This window comes from Ahaetulla prasina, chromosome 3 (genome assembly GCF_028640845.1).
Source record: "Ahaetulla prasina isolate Xishuangbanna chromosome 3, ASM2864084v1, whole genome shotgun sequence".
Taxonomy (NCBI): domain Eukaryota; kingdom Metazoa; phylum Chordata; class Lepidosauria; order Squamata; family Colubridae; genus Ahaetulla; species Ahaetulla prasina.
This window is the reverse complement of record NC_080541.1, coordinates 76,298,914-76,315,472: the sequence shown is the minus strand read 5'-3', so window position 1 is coordinate 76,315,472 and position 16,559 is coordinate 76,298,914. Positions and strand designations below refer to the sequence as shown.

At 38.9% G+C, this 16,559-nt stretch overlaps 1 protein-coding gene across 3 annotated transcripts in view; it reads left to right on the top strand.

The window, feature by feature from the left end:
• Positions 1-15,219: 15,219 nt before the first annotated feature.
• Positions 15,220-16,559, top strand: part of RNF144B (ring finger protein 144B) — a 66,541-nt gene continuing 65,201 nt past the window's right edge. The window contains exons 1-2 of one of the 3 annotated variants that reach the window (XM_058177885.1): positions 15,220-15,422; positions 15,739-15,841. The gene's annotated coding sequence lies outside the window, so the exon portion shown is untranslated. Of the gene's footprint in view, positions 15,423-15,538; positions 15,842-16,559 lie in introns of those variants that run through there. The other 2 variants (XM_058177888.1, XM_058177884.1) reach the window with 2 other exon arrangements.

Sequence of the window (16,559 nt, the reverse complement as noted above, 5' to 3'; positions counted from 1 at the left end):
TGTACCCGAAACCTCTTTGCTTTTTCACAGGTCCATCATGCACAAGGGAAGATCCCCTTTTTTATTTTTATTCTCCCAACATCGGTTTGGTATTCCTTTGTACAATTTTCACAGCTTGACTGGTGTCCAACAATATATCCTTTTATTAAAAAAAAATCCTAAATTATGACATGGTGCAAATTTAACACTGGTTTCACACATTTTCCCCATGTGTCTATATTTATAAGCAAAATTTGAAGTTTATGTATCATGCAGTCCATTTTATCACGGACTTTTAAAACTTTTGATCCTCTGTTTCAAGGTCTTGATCTTTCTTTATGTGATCCCTCTTGTGTTTGAAGAGAGCTATCCTTCCCCCACTCTTTAACTGAGGCTGATCCAACCCCGACTCCAGTGTCGCCCATCCCCGTCGGAATGGCAGCCTCAAGCCACCAGGCATGCCAGAGATGACACACAGTTGCTGTCATTAAGCAAGGACCATGAAGGTTGTTTAGCAAGGATCTTACCTGACTATGACTTCCAACCTATCAACTTCCCCACTGACTTTGCTTGTGGGAAGCTGGCAGAGAAAGTCACAAATTGCAATTTGGGATGATGTAACGTCATGATCACGATCTGCGTGATGAGCATCTGGTTTGTGATCTTGTGACCATCTGTAAGTATAAGATCCAGTCAAAACAGCCACTCGTTCAGTGTTATTGCAAGTTTGAATTGTCGTTAAATGAATGGTCATTAAATGAGGATCACCTATAATGACAGAAAGAGGCATTGGATGAATTTTTGACATTCGTTTTGTGTTATGAATAGTCTAAACGGAATTTTTCATGTGAACGCTAGAGGGAGCTTTGCATCAAAGTGCATCAATGATTTTTATAATCCTCAGGTTTAGTTAAAACAAATTTTCAGGATCCACTTCTCTGCATACGTAAGCAATGTTAGGAAAAGTTTTTTATAAGATTTGAGCTAAACTTGCAAACATTTAGCTATAATAAAAGCTTCATACGAGATAAAACCCATTGTTTCAATTTCCTTATTTTTCTTCTCTGTTGCAATAATAGATTTTTAAAAACTCAAATATGCAATACAGGTAGTCCTTGAGTCATGATGGCAATGGGGACCATTGCTAAACAGTGGTCATAAAGCATGTGACCACACTGGTTAGTGTTGGCAATCCAGGCAGTCCCTAGTGCCATTGTCACCTGAGATCAGGGGTAAAATGCTCCCAGTTCGAACCGGCTCACCCGATCCGGTAGCGATGGCAGCTGGTGGTTCGGAGAACTGGTAGCAAAAATCCCTGCCCCCGCCCCCTGCCCCTGCTGAGCCGCGCCATCATCAGAGGTTTTTTTTTACTTTTAAAAGCATTTTTTCTTCAGCAGAAAACATGCCTTTAAAAGTAAAAAAAAAGCCTTTGATGATCCCGTGGTTTAGCTTGGATCGTCAGAACCTTTAAACTCTTTTTTTTAACAACCTCTTTGGCCGAAGAGGTTGTAAATAAAAAGGTTTTAAAAGGCTCTTCTGGCAATCCCAGCTGAGTTCCTCATCACCAGAATCTTTAAAAAACATGTTTTCTACAAGCTCTTCAGCCAAAGAGGTTGTTAAAACAATCCTTTCAAGAGGTTCTGGACTGCGATGAGGCAACTTCAGCTGGGATGATCAGAGGAGCCTTTTAAAATCCTTTTAAAATCGATTCCAGATGAGTTGCCTGATCATCACAGACTTTTAAAATCATTTTTAACAACCTCTTACAACAGCCCCCGCCCATGCCCACCCAATCCCCCTCCCCACTTACCTAATTACTGCTCCTTTCGGGCTGGCAAAGCCATGCTTTACTTCAGCTACTGTAATCAGTTGCATCAGCTAGCAACTGAATCTGTCTGCCTAAAAATCCATCTCCTCGGTGAGCAACTCAATCTGCCTGCTTTGCTAGCTGAGGGACTCTGGGAGTTGAAGTCCACAAACTTTAAAGTTACTAAGGTTAGAGACCCCTGATCTAAAATATATAAATAAAATAAAATAAAATATTTGTGCAGCTTTCTGAGATTTGGTGTGTTTCTGTAGTGTTTCACTCTAACTACACAAACACACAAAATCTCACAAAGCTGTATGTGTCATTTTGTGTGTGTTTGATGTGTTGTGTGTGTGAAAGTGTGAGGTTCCTGCTTGTTGCAGGGGCCATTTTGGGTGAATTGCAGCTGGTTTTACATTGTGTGTGAGTCAGTTGTGTTGTGTTGTGTGTTTCTAAAGTGTGAAAGTTGGTTTTTGGTACCTCTTTTTTTGTATACTTTTTTTATTATTTTTATTACTTATTGTTATTGGCCATGCCCACCCAGTCATCTGATCACCAAGCCACACCCACCAATTAAGCCACGCCCACAGAACCAGTAGGGAAATTTTTTATATTTCACCCCTGCCTGAGATGTGTGGGGTCATTAAGTAAGAAACATGGGTATCCCAGGTAAGGAGCTGTGGCAGTGTCTCAGGGTGTGGGGAAGACCCTAAGGGGCCAGCGCAGGCTACCTGTGAGTTGAGGGAGAGGGCTGCTGCAGTGTGGCGCAGGAATGCAAGGAGGCCAGTGAAGAAGAGTGCGTGTGTCAGTGAGCATAGGAAGGCCTGGGAAGGAGAGTGCGCGTGAATGTAAGGAGGCCTAACAAAGAGCATGGGTTACATGTGTATGTGCAAGCAAAGGGGAGGCCAGGGAAGGAAGGCCCTGAAGGTGCATGCATGTGTGCAAGTACAAGGACACCCAGGGAAAGTAGGCATCGGTGAGTAGGTGTGCAAACAAAGGGGAAAAGGAAGGTGTAGTGCATACGTGCAAGCGAGGGGAGAAAAAAGGCCAAGATGGGATGTGGGAGACTTACCTGAGCCAACTTCCTATTGACTTTGCTTGTAGGAAGCCAGCAGGAAAGGCTGCAAATGACAATTCATGACTGCAGGATACTGCAGCTGATCATAAGTGAAAGCTGGTTGCCAAGATCCCAAATATTGTTCATGTGACTAGAGGGAAACTTCAATAGTTGGAATTTAAAGGACTAAATGTAAGTGTTTTGTTTGGTGCCATTGGAACTTCAATTGATTGCTAAATGAATCATCGTAACGAGGAATATCTGTAATCTCTTTTTAAAAAAACGTGGGGCAAATATAGAACTCTCTTGAATTGGTCAATCCAGTATAAGAAAGGATTTCATGTCCAAGCAATAGTGAGAATGTGCAATGATCTTGCTTAAATCAACCAAGCTGGACAACTTTTCACAGATGCTACTTGGTTAATCAGATGGGACAGTCTCTGCAGCCTGAGATCTGCAGCCTCTCTGAGTCTCTGCAGCCTGAGATGGTGCCATTTTCTAGGCACATTTTCTAGGACCAGAAAGAATTGCTGCCAATTATTTCTGCTTTTCATGAATCATTCCCCTGCAGTTCTTCCTTAACAGTTCCTATGATTCCTCAGTCTTTCCATTGGTCCTGGATCTGAAGAAGCAATAATCTCTTTTTTGTTAACAGAAGACATTTGGGAACAATCCTGACCATGGCATCTTTCTAGGCCATCTGAAGGGTTGGAACTTGAGGGCACTTTTCTTTCTCTTCCTATTGGGCCAATTTTAAGGCGTGTCAGAATTTTCAACTTTCAGTTTCTAAATATTAGGGGTGCTTAAAAGTTGTGGCGTGCTTTGGAGTTTGTAAAGATATTTTGGTTATTTTAATATAATTTAGATGTGCTTGGTAAGTAACTACATAAATATCACTTTTTAACATTTCGTTTGTTTCATTTGGGCCATCTACGAACGATGAGAGAACAGTTAGTGGGTCCTATTGTGTTAGTGACACAACTGGCATTTTCTACTGGGTCAGATTTGTCTTCCATGGAGTGGCTGTGCTATAGACAGAGATCTAATGTACCTAATGGGTGGGCAGTGATGATACTTTGTATGTGTTTAGGACCTGATAGTTATATTTTTCTGTGATTTCATGCTAAATAATTAATTCTCTATGAGCAAATTTATCATACATTACTTTTTGTTTCCCTTTACGAATACCTTATGGTCATTTCCTCCATCTTTGGGAGCTCATAAGAAAATAACCAGAGATAAACTGATGCTACAAATGCATTGTGATTTATTATTTTTATATCTAACAGATTTTTGTTCTATTTATGTCGTAGCCTTGTCAATAAATGCAAAGGAATAGAATGCATTCATTAATCTTATAATCTCATAGACAGAAACTTGAGAAAGAGAATGAAAAAGACATATATTATTCATAGCTTCCATATAATTTTGAGTGTACAGCTTGATTCCCAAATATGTTTGATGCATTTCCATCCTCAGAAGGGATGACTCTGTCATTTGGCAGTTTGAGGCAATTGCCTCAGGCACAGATGCTGGGAGATGGCAGCAACTGTGGAAAGAGAAAGCTGAGGGCAGCATCTGTCTTGCATGCTCAGCTATCCTGTTTTCTTCAAGTTCGGTGACAGATGTTGTCCTATCCCAACTGAAAAAAGGGTTAGTCATCAGTCCATTTATAGAATTAGGTAAATACCAGTTCACTTGCACTGGAGGCATCCCAATGTCTTCAAGAGGCCCTGTGTCAGACCTGCCCCACTCTGTTCCCTTAGAGAAGGAAAATCCTCGACTCCATTTGGTTGAAGTGAAAAGCACTTTTACTAAGAGATGCTCGTAGCAATAAAGCCAGGAAGAATCTAAGGTTCCTGAGCGACAATACAGAAGTATGGCTATGCCCCTTGGTTCCCTATTCCTGCCCCCAAAAACCAGTCCGTCTTCAGCCAATCAGATATTGCCGAGATGTTTTGGGAAACTCTGAGGTGTTGAGGCTGGTGAAATTCCATTCTCAGGCCAACGGCCTTGAAGATGCCTGGCATTGACTGGATTCCAAAATATTCTGCTCTCGTTCTCCCTGCCCTAATTTCCACCATAGGCACATATTTATTGCCCATGTGTTACCCCTCCCTTCCCTGGTACTTTGATGGCAAGGTGCCAGCAAGGTGCCAAGCTGAAGATGGTGGACCAGACACCCTGATTTTCAAACACATTGGTACTCTAATACAGAAGTCAAAGAATGTCAACATCATTGTGGGCTTAACAGCAGAACAAATGCTGAAAAGGACATTATTCTTATGGTCTGGCAATATCTATAGAAGACATTATTCAATGTCTGGTAAAAATGGAAAGTTTCGTTTATATCTTTATATTTTTCATCAAGTTGAATGTTTACTAATGGATCAACAGCAATAAATATTGATCTCCACTAAAGTACAGGGCTCTTTTAGAGACTACTTGCAGTTACAAAAGTGGTGAAAAAGTAACTTTAACCTTCACATATAAGGTATTACCCCCATAGATCTGTAAAGGAAAGCTGAAATGATCATAAGTACAGTCACGTTTTCACATAGTTTGGCTTAACAACTGAGTTGCCAGTCCCAATTGTGATTGCTAAAGAAAGACTACCTGTAGAGGTTTGAGGAAAGCTTTAGAAACATTACATCTGTGCAAGGATTAACAGACTTCTCTAAACTAGTACTTCCCAAATGTGTGGGTTGCACTCAGCCTAGAATAATTATTCCTGAAAGATCTCTTTCCCAAAGAATAGTTTGGTCAGATTGTTTTGGTACTGTATGTTTCACAGTGTTATCCAAATTCCTCCACTCACTAGCACTCTTTGCGTAGATATAATAACCACAGAATTATCAGTCACCACAATAATAACAATAATTTGGAACGTCTTTGGATAAGGAGAGTACAGGAGATCGCCTACTTGTGCTGTGGATGGTGGAGACACTGTGTCTAAAACTTGTTTTGAAAGAGGAACATGTTCTACCTGAAAGATTAAGACCTGGGTTGAAAGATTTACAAATGAAAAGCTATGGATATGACATGGGAAAAGTGTTACACTGGACGTACAAAAGAAACCGACATACTTAATTATTAAATTAAAAGAGACATGCAAACAATAAACCAAGAGAGTCATCTGGATAATTTTCCTATATTGGATTTACAAAACAGACTTGCTAATGTTTCAAAGAATCTTGTAAATGTTACAACAGTGTATTTTTTCTGTTGTATTTTTTCTTTCTTCCCTTTTTAAATCAGCTTTTATATATTGTTCTCTTTTTTTATGAGAATGCATGTATCTGCATTATAATTATTTTTCTGTTAATATTTTAGAAGCAATACAAATAAAAAAGATTTAGATTGTTAGTAGTAAAAGAAAGAAATACAAAGTTGGTTTATTTGATCTAAGTTAAAATAGATATGTTATTTCTGGTAACCCTTGATAGACTTTTATTGACATCAGGATGAAATGACGTTTTATGGATTTGTTTATAGATTAGAGATGAAATATGAAAAAAGTCATTTTCTAGATTTAAAGAGAATTTATTAAAATTATACTTGAAATGAAGATGGAAAGTCCTTTATATATTTGTTTTATTTCTCTTTATGGTATTCTTATTTTCTTTTCTATTTTACTATTTTACTATTTGTCCCTTGTTTTCTTTCTTTTCTGTACCTTCAGCTCTTTCGTTTTATTCTATCTTTTTTCAGTTTGCATTAGTTTTTACTGTTGTAAATTATAATCTATAATAAAATTACCAGAAAAGAAACATCTGATTAGCAGGCCAGTTTTGCAGATATACCTCACTTAGGGTATCAGCAGATCAGAATGATTTTTTCCCCTATTTCTGTGATACTTTGTTTTATTTTTATGATCCTCTTTCCCCCCAATAAGTTGGAGATTCTGCTGATTCTAGTATGAGGAAGTTTGGCCAGATTAATCTATTGTGCCAAAGCTACAATTATTTATTGAATCAACATAGTTGGGTGGGGGCATTCAACTGAATCAAAATGAAAGAAAACATAACACTATGTGAAATAGTCTAGAGAGAATGAATACAAGTTTAAATCAAAATTTTACATATGTCAAAATATATGTGATTTGGTTTACAATCTTTTCTACTTGCCTGCTTCAAAAAACAACAACCCTTCCCCCTTTTTAGTGGAATATCACATTTGTTCTTGAGAGAGGAAAAAGGAAGGACCTACTTCAAAGGCAATTTCACCTGTGCTCATTTTCAAATATTTGTTTCAGCATAGGTAGGAATGTGTTTAATCTTGTTCTTTTCTGGCAGGCTACTTTGTAAAACCTGTCTGAGTAGTTTCCCCCCCCCCCTTCCTTCAACTAAACTTATTCAATTACATCCAGCTTTACTAATAACACGGTAGCAAGTAGCAGTTTACAGTTGGGACTGGGGAAATCCAGTTTCAAGTCATGAAGCTCACAGGGTGACTTTGGGCTAGGCACATTCAATCTGGTACACAAGATTGTTGTGGTGGGAAAAATGAGGAGGAAGTGCTCAGTTCTTGATAGAAAGATGGGCCATGCATCTGTTGGTTCTTCACCAGAAACGTAAACATTATATGTAACTTTCAAAAACTGAGGATTATAACAAGCAAAATCAAAGCACCCTCTGATGATAGAAAAGTGGCATTTTAAAAGAAATTCACTATTATTGCACCTAAAACAACATAGCAGAAATAAATTGTAAGCACAAAAATGAGAAAAATTGCCCTGCTTCATGTTCAATTCTACTACAGCTGCTTTTGGGGTAGAGTCTGTAACATACCACAAAAATATGGTGTGACTCTTGCACAATCCAAAATTGCCCGTCCTGCACTTAAGCCATGAATCACGATTTACTAATTCCTGTAGCTATGTTTTGGTGACAAGTTACCAAAAACGCACAAAGCCATTGCTTGGTGCATGTACCATTAGTTGTTGACCTCAGTTTTTGTATGTTGTTTCCTAGGTAACTGCAAACTTTCTCATTTTATGCTCCTTGTGACTCATGCTTGGTAGAGGCAATCTAGTAACCCCACTGATTACTGGATTTCTTCATGTTTTGGTTTCAGAAATATTTACTCAAGACTTTCCTAAGAGAATAATATCTGCAACCCCTTTGCTTTATTTGCCCAGCAAAGTAGCCTGCTTAATTACAGACACTCGTATAAACTGATCCTACCATATATTTATTCAGTGAAAATAATAAATTAAAAAAGCAGGAAAATATATTTCTTTTGCTTTTTATGTGATCAGATACAAACATGTAAATTCTACAAATAGATTTCTATAAATAAATACAATCTCCCATTCAAGGTGTTAGTTATTATTGTATGGCATGGGTCCAAGTTACCTGAGGAACCGTCTCACCCTAATGGGATTGGCCCATCCCATGTGCACTGGCAGAAGGGGCATGCTGTGGACCCCATCAGCCAAGCAATTTCATCTGGCAATGTCCAAGAACAGCCTTTCCTGCCACAGCACCTGCCCTCTGGAACATAATATCCTTCGGGTGAGATCTGCCCCCATCTTTGCCTTCCATAGTTAAGGTCTTAAGACCTGAGTCTGCCAGTTGGCTTGTGGCCCAGATAGGGGAGTGTCATCCTAGTTACTGGATTAACTAGAAGATCTCGCCTCCACTCTATTATCCTCCTCCCAGCTATCGTGGCTATTTCTTGTTAATTTTGATATTTTGTTTTATTGCTTTACTGTGTTAGTTTGTATAAGAGAAGGTGCAATGGCTCAGCGGTTAAAGATGCTGACCTTCTCCGCTGAAAAGCTGACAGCCCGAGTTCGAGATGTGAGCATTGCACAACGGGGTGAGCTCCGTTATTTGCCCCAGCTCCTGCCCATCTACCAGTTTGAAAGCATGCAAATGCGAGTAGATTCGGTGGGCAAATGCATTCCTTGCACTTCAGAGTATAATCATGTTGGCCACATGACCAGAGAAATGTCTTTGGACAATGCTGGCTCCCTCAGCTAAGAAATGGAGTTGAGCACTGCCCTCTAAAGTTGACCCAACTGGAAATGGGAACTTTTCACCTTTACCTTTTTAATGTTTATACTATAGTTTTATCTGATTGTAAGTTGCCCAGAGTTGTGCAACAGTGAGATGGGAAATGAGTAAATTTAATAAGTACATGAATAAATAAGAGCTGTGTGGGTTGAAAGGATTAAAAGTTTTGCTTACTGTCTTCCTCTCACATAGATCATGAAGTTCAGGTTGTAAGAACTGTGGACTGTAACATTCCATCATTAGGAATGGGTACATTCTGCAATTGCACAGCCTGCTTCCTTGTAAGAAATAGGCAGGTACAACAAACCCTTCAGAACATGATAATCAACATGCATTCTGTGGATGGATTGAGTCCTCATTGGTGATGAGCTATTAAGATTGTTGCCTCTGTTTCCATCGTGATAAGCCACAATTTACTTTGGCTTGTTGATTAAGGCATAACTGAATGACTTCAAGTATCACTCTGAGCCATAAACCAGTGCTTACAAAGCATTCACATAATACATTAAAGTCAAACCACCCAAAAATGGGTTTAGGACAACTTGCTCCAGCCAACTCTCCATGGGTCAATTCAATGCAGGATAACTCAAGAGAGGGACAAGTGAATTGCAGAGACCTTGCCTTGCTTTATGTTTGAAACCTTCTCAAGTCAGAAGTTCTTGAAGCTAGGGTGAGCTGTAATTCTTTTTATTTATTTATTTATTTATTTTTGTCACAACATCATATAAAAAGGATTATATAGTATATAAACATATATATGAGTAAATATTAGGAGGTATAAGCATCAATATATATATAGGAAGAAGAAAAGAAAAAAACAAAAATAAAAACAAAAACAATAGGACAGGAACGGTAGGCACGTTTGTGCGCTTATGCACGCCCCTTATGGTCCTCTTAGGAATGGGGTGAGGTCAATAGTAGAAAGTTTTTGGTTGAAGCTTTTAGGATTATGGGAAGAGACCACAGAGTCAGGTAAAGTATTCCAAGCACTGATGATTCTGTTACAGAAGTCATATTTTCTGCAATCTAGATTAAAGCGGTTAACATTAAGTTTAAATCTGTTGGTTGCTCTTGTATTGTTACAATTAAAGCTGAAGTAGTCTTTAACAGGAAGGACATTACAATAGATGATTCTATGAGTTAAACTTAGGTCTTGTCGAAGGCGATGGAGTTCCAAGTTTTCTAGGCCTAGGATTTCAAGTCTGGTGGGATAAGGTATTTTGTTGTTTTCAGAGGAATGGAGAACTCTTCTTGTAAAATATTTCTGGACTCGCTCAATTGTATTGATGTCAGAGATGTGGTGAGGGTTCCAAACAGGCGAGCTGTATTCTAGAATTGGTCTAGCAAATGTTTTATATGCTCTGGTTAGTAGTGTAGTGTTTTTGGAAAAGAAGCTACGCAGGATTCTACTTGTCTCTGTCTTGAATAATCCTACATTGAATGGATGGCAAGTTGTCCTATGGTGAGTTGGCTGTGACAAGTCAGCCAGAGTGAGCTGGCCAGGGCAATTTGTCCTATTCTGTCCAAAAGCTACACTTAGAACCATAAAAATATCTGTCTACTAATTGTTTCTACAATTTCATTTTAGCAATAGCACTTAGACTTATATCTGCTTCATAATGCTTTACATCCCTCTCTAAGCTTACAGAGTCAGCATATTGCCCCCAACAATCTGGGTCCTCATTTTATCGACCTCGGAAGGATGGAAGGCTGAGTCAACCTTGAGCCTGGTGAGATTTGATCTACCAGACTGCTGGCAGCCAGTGATCAGCAGAAGTTGCCTACAGTACTGCACTCTAACCACTGCGCCACTGCAGCTCTGTGCTTACAGCTACATTTTAGCTGTAAAAGAGGACAGGGCTCTTTAAATCAAGGCATGGTGTCCCCTAGAAATCAGCAGTTGAGGATCTGTTGATCTAATTTTTTCCCCACTATATATTCTTTATATTTTAAATTTGTGTGAATATTACAGTACTTTATATTATAATGACAGTACAGGGATATTGCTTTTTCTATTTTTCTTTTTCTGGAGCTACTCAGAATAAGATCCCTGATCATCTATCAGAGAAGCAGGTACTTTTGTCAGGTATATTGCTAATGAGGTAGAAAATGGGAAGCTTAGGATTCTAGGAATGAAGATTCATCACCCTGTTTTTCTAAGCAATGATTTCCTTTTTTCAGTACAGCGCAATGGATTTTTTTACTGTAATCTATTGGTGATGTCTAAGCCAGATGATGATTGATATTTACTCCAATGTTGTAATTGTTTCAAAAGTGAGCAGAAAATTGACAAAGAAAGCAACTTGAATCAGAATAAAGTGATGGCATCTCAAACCAAAGGAAAGACCGATATTTTAGTGCTAGTAAAAATAGAATTCTACCCACTGTTCCAGTTTTGTATCTATCTATTGTACAATTTGGGATAACAATGCAGTAGTCCGATAGTGGGTGTGAAATTCCATATTCCAAAGGGATTAATTTTATTAGCCTTTGTTCCTGCTCTGAATTAGAAAGAGGTGCATTTGGTACCATAATAACCAGTTGTACAACAAGAGTCTTAAAACCCCCTCTGTATACTGAATTTTTAGTTATGTTTTAAAATGTGTGTGTGTATGTTATGGGCTTATCAAATCATACAGGTGGAAATGTTCATTGAGTCTATTCCAGGGGCCTCCAAACTTGGCAACTTTAAGACTTGTGGACTTCAATTCCCAGAATTCCTCAGCCGGTGATCTGTTCCATTGCTTGGAGCAAGAATCCAAATTAAAAAAGATAGATATAGCCTCTGCTTAAGCATATCCAGAGAAGGGAAACCCATCCCATTCTGGATAATTGTCTTACATGAATCTGCCTTCTTATCATTGAAATTCATTATTCCTGTACTGTGTTCAATTCTTTGAATAATGAGTAATGTATTCCAGCAGCTTCCAACCTTTTGGGCACCAGGGGCCGGTTCTGTGTAGAGAGGTTCTTCCACGGACTGGATGCTGCCTGTATCCTGCAGATGGGCTTTGCTTGTTTGTGCAGCCTGGCTTCTGACATGCCACGCAGGAGTGCTATTCACTTACCTTAGCTACTAGTTCACAAATGTGAGCATGCGCCACCTCCACGCATGCGTAGGACCTTCTGTGCATGTGCAGAGCATCAAAAATGGGATGCAACATCCAGGCGGGTGGGCAGAGCCTCTCGCAGCTGCCACTACTGGTTCTCCCAAACCGGATAGAATCAGCTGAATACCACCACTGATGCCACATCCCGGTGCCAGTCCATGGTCCAAGGGTTGGGGATCCCTTGATGTACTCTATTCTCTTCTCAAAGCTAAACATCCTCATTTTCTTCAATTTCCTTTTAAGTTTGATTTCTAATTGATGATAGATCAATCTGTTGAGAAATTAAGGAGGGCCAAAATGGATGCACAACTCCCATCCTGGCCTTGCCCCAGGTTGCCATTAAGTGTGATCAATGCCGATTTAGCACTGTGCTTAGGATTGAAACACAGCTAGACAGGACCCAATGAATCATCTTCCTCTATAGGGCCCTCTTAACCTGCAGCCTGACTACCTTCTCAACAACCTTTTCCAGAAAGGGAAACTTGATTAGAAATTATTCAACACTGTTGGATCCAACAATGGCTTGTTTAGGAAGAGACAAAACCCAGTTGGAACCATCTCACTTAAGGATCAATTCAACAGTGCTTTTTCGAAATATCTTGTCACCTTCTAATGTGTTTGAGGCTGATGGTTTTGAATGTGAGATCCATAATCTGGTGAAATTGTAAATAAGAGAACATGTGTCATATAGATCACAAAGGCTGTTCTAAAAATCTCAAAGGTGCTTTTTCAGGAGGTAACTGGACTTTCTTGTTTTTCTTTTGAAGTAGTTTCGCTTTTCATCCAAGAAGCTTCTTCAGCTCTGACAGGATAGGGGGGAATGGAAGGATTTATATTCCTTGCAAACAGCTGGTTATTTGCATCCTTTTAGAGGGTGAAATTTTTCCTCTGGAAATCCATTCCTACTCCCACACCATTCAAGGGATGCTCACCCTAAATTGTATAGCTAAAAATCTGTAGAGATTCTCAGTCATCCAGGTCATGGTTGTCCCAAAGGTGCTTTTTCAGAAGGCAACTGGATTTAAAAAAAAAAAAAGATGTTTCGCTTCTCATCCAAGAGCTGAAGAAGTGAAATGTCTTCAAAAGAAAAAAAAACCAAGAAAGCCCAGTTGCCTCCTGAAAAAGCACCTTTGGGACAGCCATGACCTGGATGACTGAAAATCTCTACAGGCTGTTATAGAAATGTTACTTAAGGCAATATCTGTCCAATACCATTTTCAGTACATCAGATAGCTGAAATGAAGGAACGTGTAAAATATTGTTCTAAAATTACATATATTGTCCAGTTAATTGACATGAAATGGAGAATCTCTCAATTCCAAGGCTGGATAGCATTCATCTTCCTGGAGCTTGTCATTTTTAAGACATACTATGTATCTTGGAGCAGTGGGAGTCAATTGATTTTGCTTCTACCTGACCTTTGCCAGCAGGACCTGTGAGAAGAATTAAGGTTTTGGACATTTCAACTTTCTAATGGTTTCTTGAAGTAGTGGCTGCATGATCCCGACTTTGCCAGTCCCTCACTTTTCCGGGTGAAAGGAAAAAAGTTGTAGCTTCAAGAAGGATGAGGAGGGTCATCTAAGGCCTTTATACTCAGAGATCTTCTGTGTTTCTGTATAGTATATACCATTTCTGTGGTCAGCTTGAACTATGAAAGGAAATAAGCAATCCGGCTTCCTTCTTCCCATGCGTTCAACTGGCTCTACAGAGAAGCTACAGTGTTGCCATTGTACCTGGTTAAAGTTCTCTCTCTACTTAGAAATTCTGATTTTTCATGATTTCCTGTCAGATAGAAAAATAGAAATACCTTCTTTGCTAATTTTTACACACAGTGTTAGTTGTAAAAGGAAGGAGAAAAATCACTCTCACCTACAAATTCAGTGTAACAGTTCTTAATATGTTTTGCTACATTCTATAGAAGTAGCTCAGACGTAGTTAACACGGTAAGGAAGCATTTAACATTTTGCTTTGTTGTAACCTGTGATTAAATAGCAATTACGTTGCAATACTACTACATGTGTATTCAGGAAGAATGTTCAATAAACACAGTAGCGTATTATTAAGAAACAATAATAGAATTAGACTGCATAATATTAAGGCTGGGCTGTTTATATACCAATAATAGATTATATAACATTTTGCAGATTTGCATGGTCCGTATTTATATACATAGATGCTTTGGAGTTTGCCTGCCAGAAATGATACTATCTACTGAAGTCTGATGTGCAACAGTTGTAGGTAGTCATGTTACACTGTACTGAAGTTCTGGAAGACACTCAGTCTTGGCAAATGGATTGTTTTCATAATAAGGAACATTGGACTCATAATCAGAAAAAGAATATCTCAGTTTTTTTATGGCTTATTGCAGAAATCCAGTTATAGGTGACTTAGAACATGCACTCCATCTTAGTGCAAAGTTATCTATGCCCCTATTTCTCTTTTAGCTCCCCCCCCTCCCGCTCAGAAATCAATTGAACAACAACCACTGGTAAATGGCTAGAAAAGTTTAGGGTAGCTTTTGACACTTCTTCAGACTTCCCAGGCAAGGCAAATTTCATGCTGATTCAATGAGGGGAGGAAAGATAGCAATAGAAAAGCCTCATAGGTATGGTTTAATATTTCAGGATATGGCAGCATTATTTATGTATTTTTACACTGATCGCGTTTACATGTCTGTCTGTCTGCCTGCCTGCCTGTCCCCGTCTGTCCCTAACCCTAATCCATCCACTCATCTGTCTGTCTGTCTGTCTATCTATCTATCTATCTATCTATCTATCTATCTATCTATCTATCTATCTATCTATGTAATCTTACATTTCTATCCCATCTTTGATTTGTAGACATACAGCCAAGAGACATAACATAATGCATCCGGTCCCTACTTTCCCCATAATAACAGTCCTGTGAGGTGGGTTGGGCCGAGAGAAGGTTCCTTGCCCAAAGTCACGCAGCCAGATTTCATGCCTAAGGGAGAACTCGAACTCAGTCTCCCAGTTTCTAATTAGCATCTTAACCACTACTACATCAATGTAATGTTGCTTTTGTGTGTTACATTCAGTGTAGTTCTTCTACTGTGCCTAAACTTTTGGGGTGCTGTATAAGACAACAGAAGAATGAATTCTGAGCAGCATAACCCATCTCTAAACACATTGGCTGTACCATTAATAGATATGTATGACGTAAAGAAATTCAGTGGATGCAGCCCTTATGATACCCTTTGTTGTGTTTCTGTCTCTCTCACAACAGTTAAAGACCAAGAAGTCTGGAGGAAATAAAAAGCAGCAGCTCTAATCAAAAGCTTATGATGCTTTTGTCTTTGTGTGTGCGCTCCAAATCAATTGTGATCCAACTCTTTAATTACAGCTTGAACACGTTTTGATAGATTTCCTGGACTACCCAGTTTGAATTCAGGAAGAATTTGCTCTTAATTAAAATAAAGAAATAAAAAGGTAAGTTAGACATCAGCCAGTCTCTGGGAGGGTTAAAAATAATCACCTGCCATTGAAATGGGACTTGGGAACTAGGAAGTGCTGTGGCTCGTGCTTCCTGTATAAATAAGTATAGCTTTCACACAGCTTTTGCATATGTGTGGTGACATGTGCTTTAAGAGATAATGGTAACATGCTTCTAATAGCAGGGAGGAGATTATTTCTCGTAGTGATGAGAGGGAGGGAGATGAGTGCACTTTGAAGTCTATAACGTGTAAAGCTTTCCCATGCAGCAAGGAAGAAAGATAGAAAGGAGGAAATTGTTTTATTTTTTCAGTCTCTGAGCTCTTGCTGGCTGTGACATGTCTTGGAACTACTGAAATGTGAGTGAAGCTGTTGAAAAGTCTAGTGCCGAAGCGGGAATCCTCTCCGTTTGTAAGGTATGTCAGAAAGATCTGCATTTCTTAACAGCAAGGACTGTTGATTCAGGGCTGTGTAGATTTTTAGATGTGGGAATCTTAAACAGAAATCATGCTTGCTATCTAATTTAAACTTAAACTGTGGGTAGTGTAATTCTAAGAAAACTGAGGCAAAAAAATATTGTTTTTGGATGTTCAGTGCCAGGGTTCAAACTGCAACACAGTTATGTGCCTGTAAATATATATGTTTTGTGCATAGGTATTTCTGAGAAAAGGACGATTTGATCAGTGCAGCATTTAAAAAGAGTAATTTTATCTGTAGGGAAGATGAAACTCAAATGGCTAAGGTTACAGGCTCATCCATTTGAAATGGAAACTTAGCAGTTTATGCAAAAAGATAATATAAAAGAGATGAATGAGAGGGTCTGTCTGAAAACATACTCATTTATTGTGGCTTGTGGATAAAATTGGCAGTACAGTTTATCTGTAACTTGTCTGTGAAAAAACCACCAGTTAATAAGGGACATTTTATTTGTTCAGTAATTTAAAAAGTACAGTACAGTGGTAGGTAGACTGGCAAATATTGAATATAGTAGTATATGGAGGTCTGTGTTTTAACACAGATTACCATTTTCTAAGCAGAAAATGAAATGTGTGTTTACATATTTATAGACTTCTTGGAAACCAAATCCTGGTGTGATGGTCTTGGTACAAAGTAGTTGTTTCTGCTTTGCTTTTG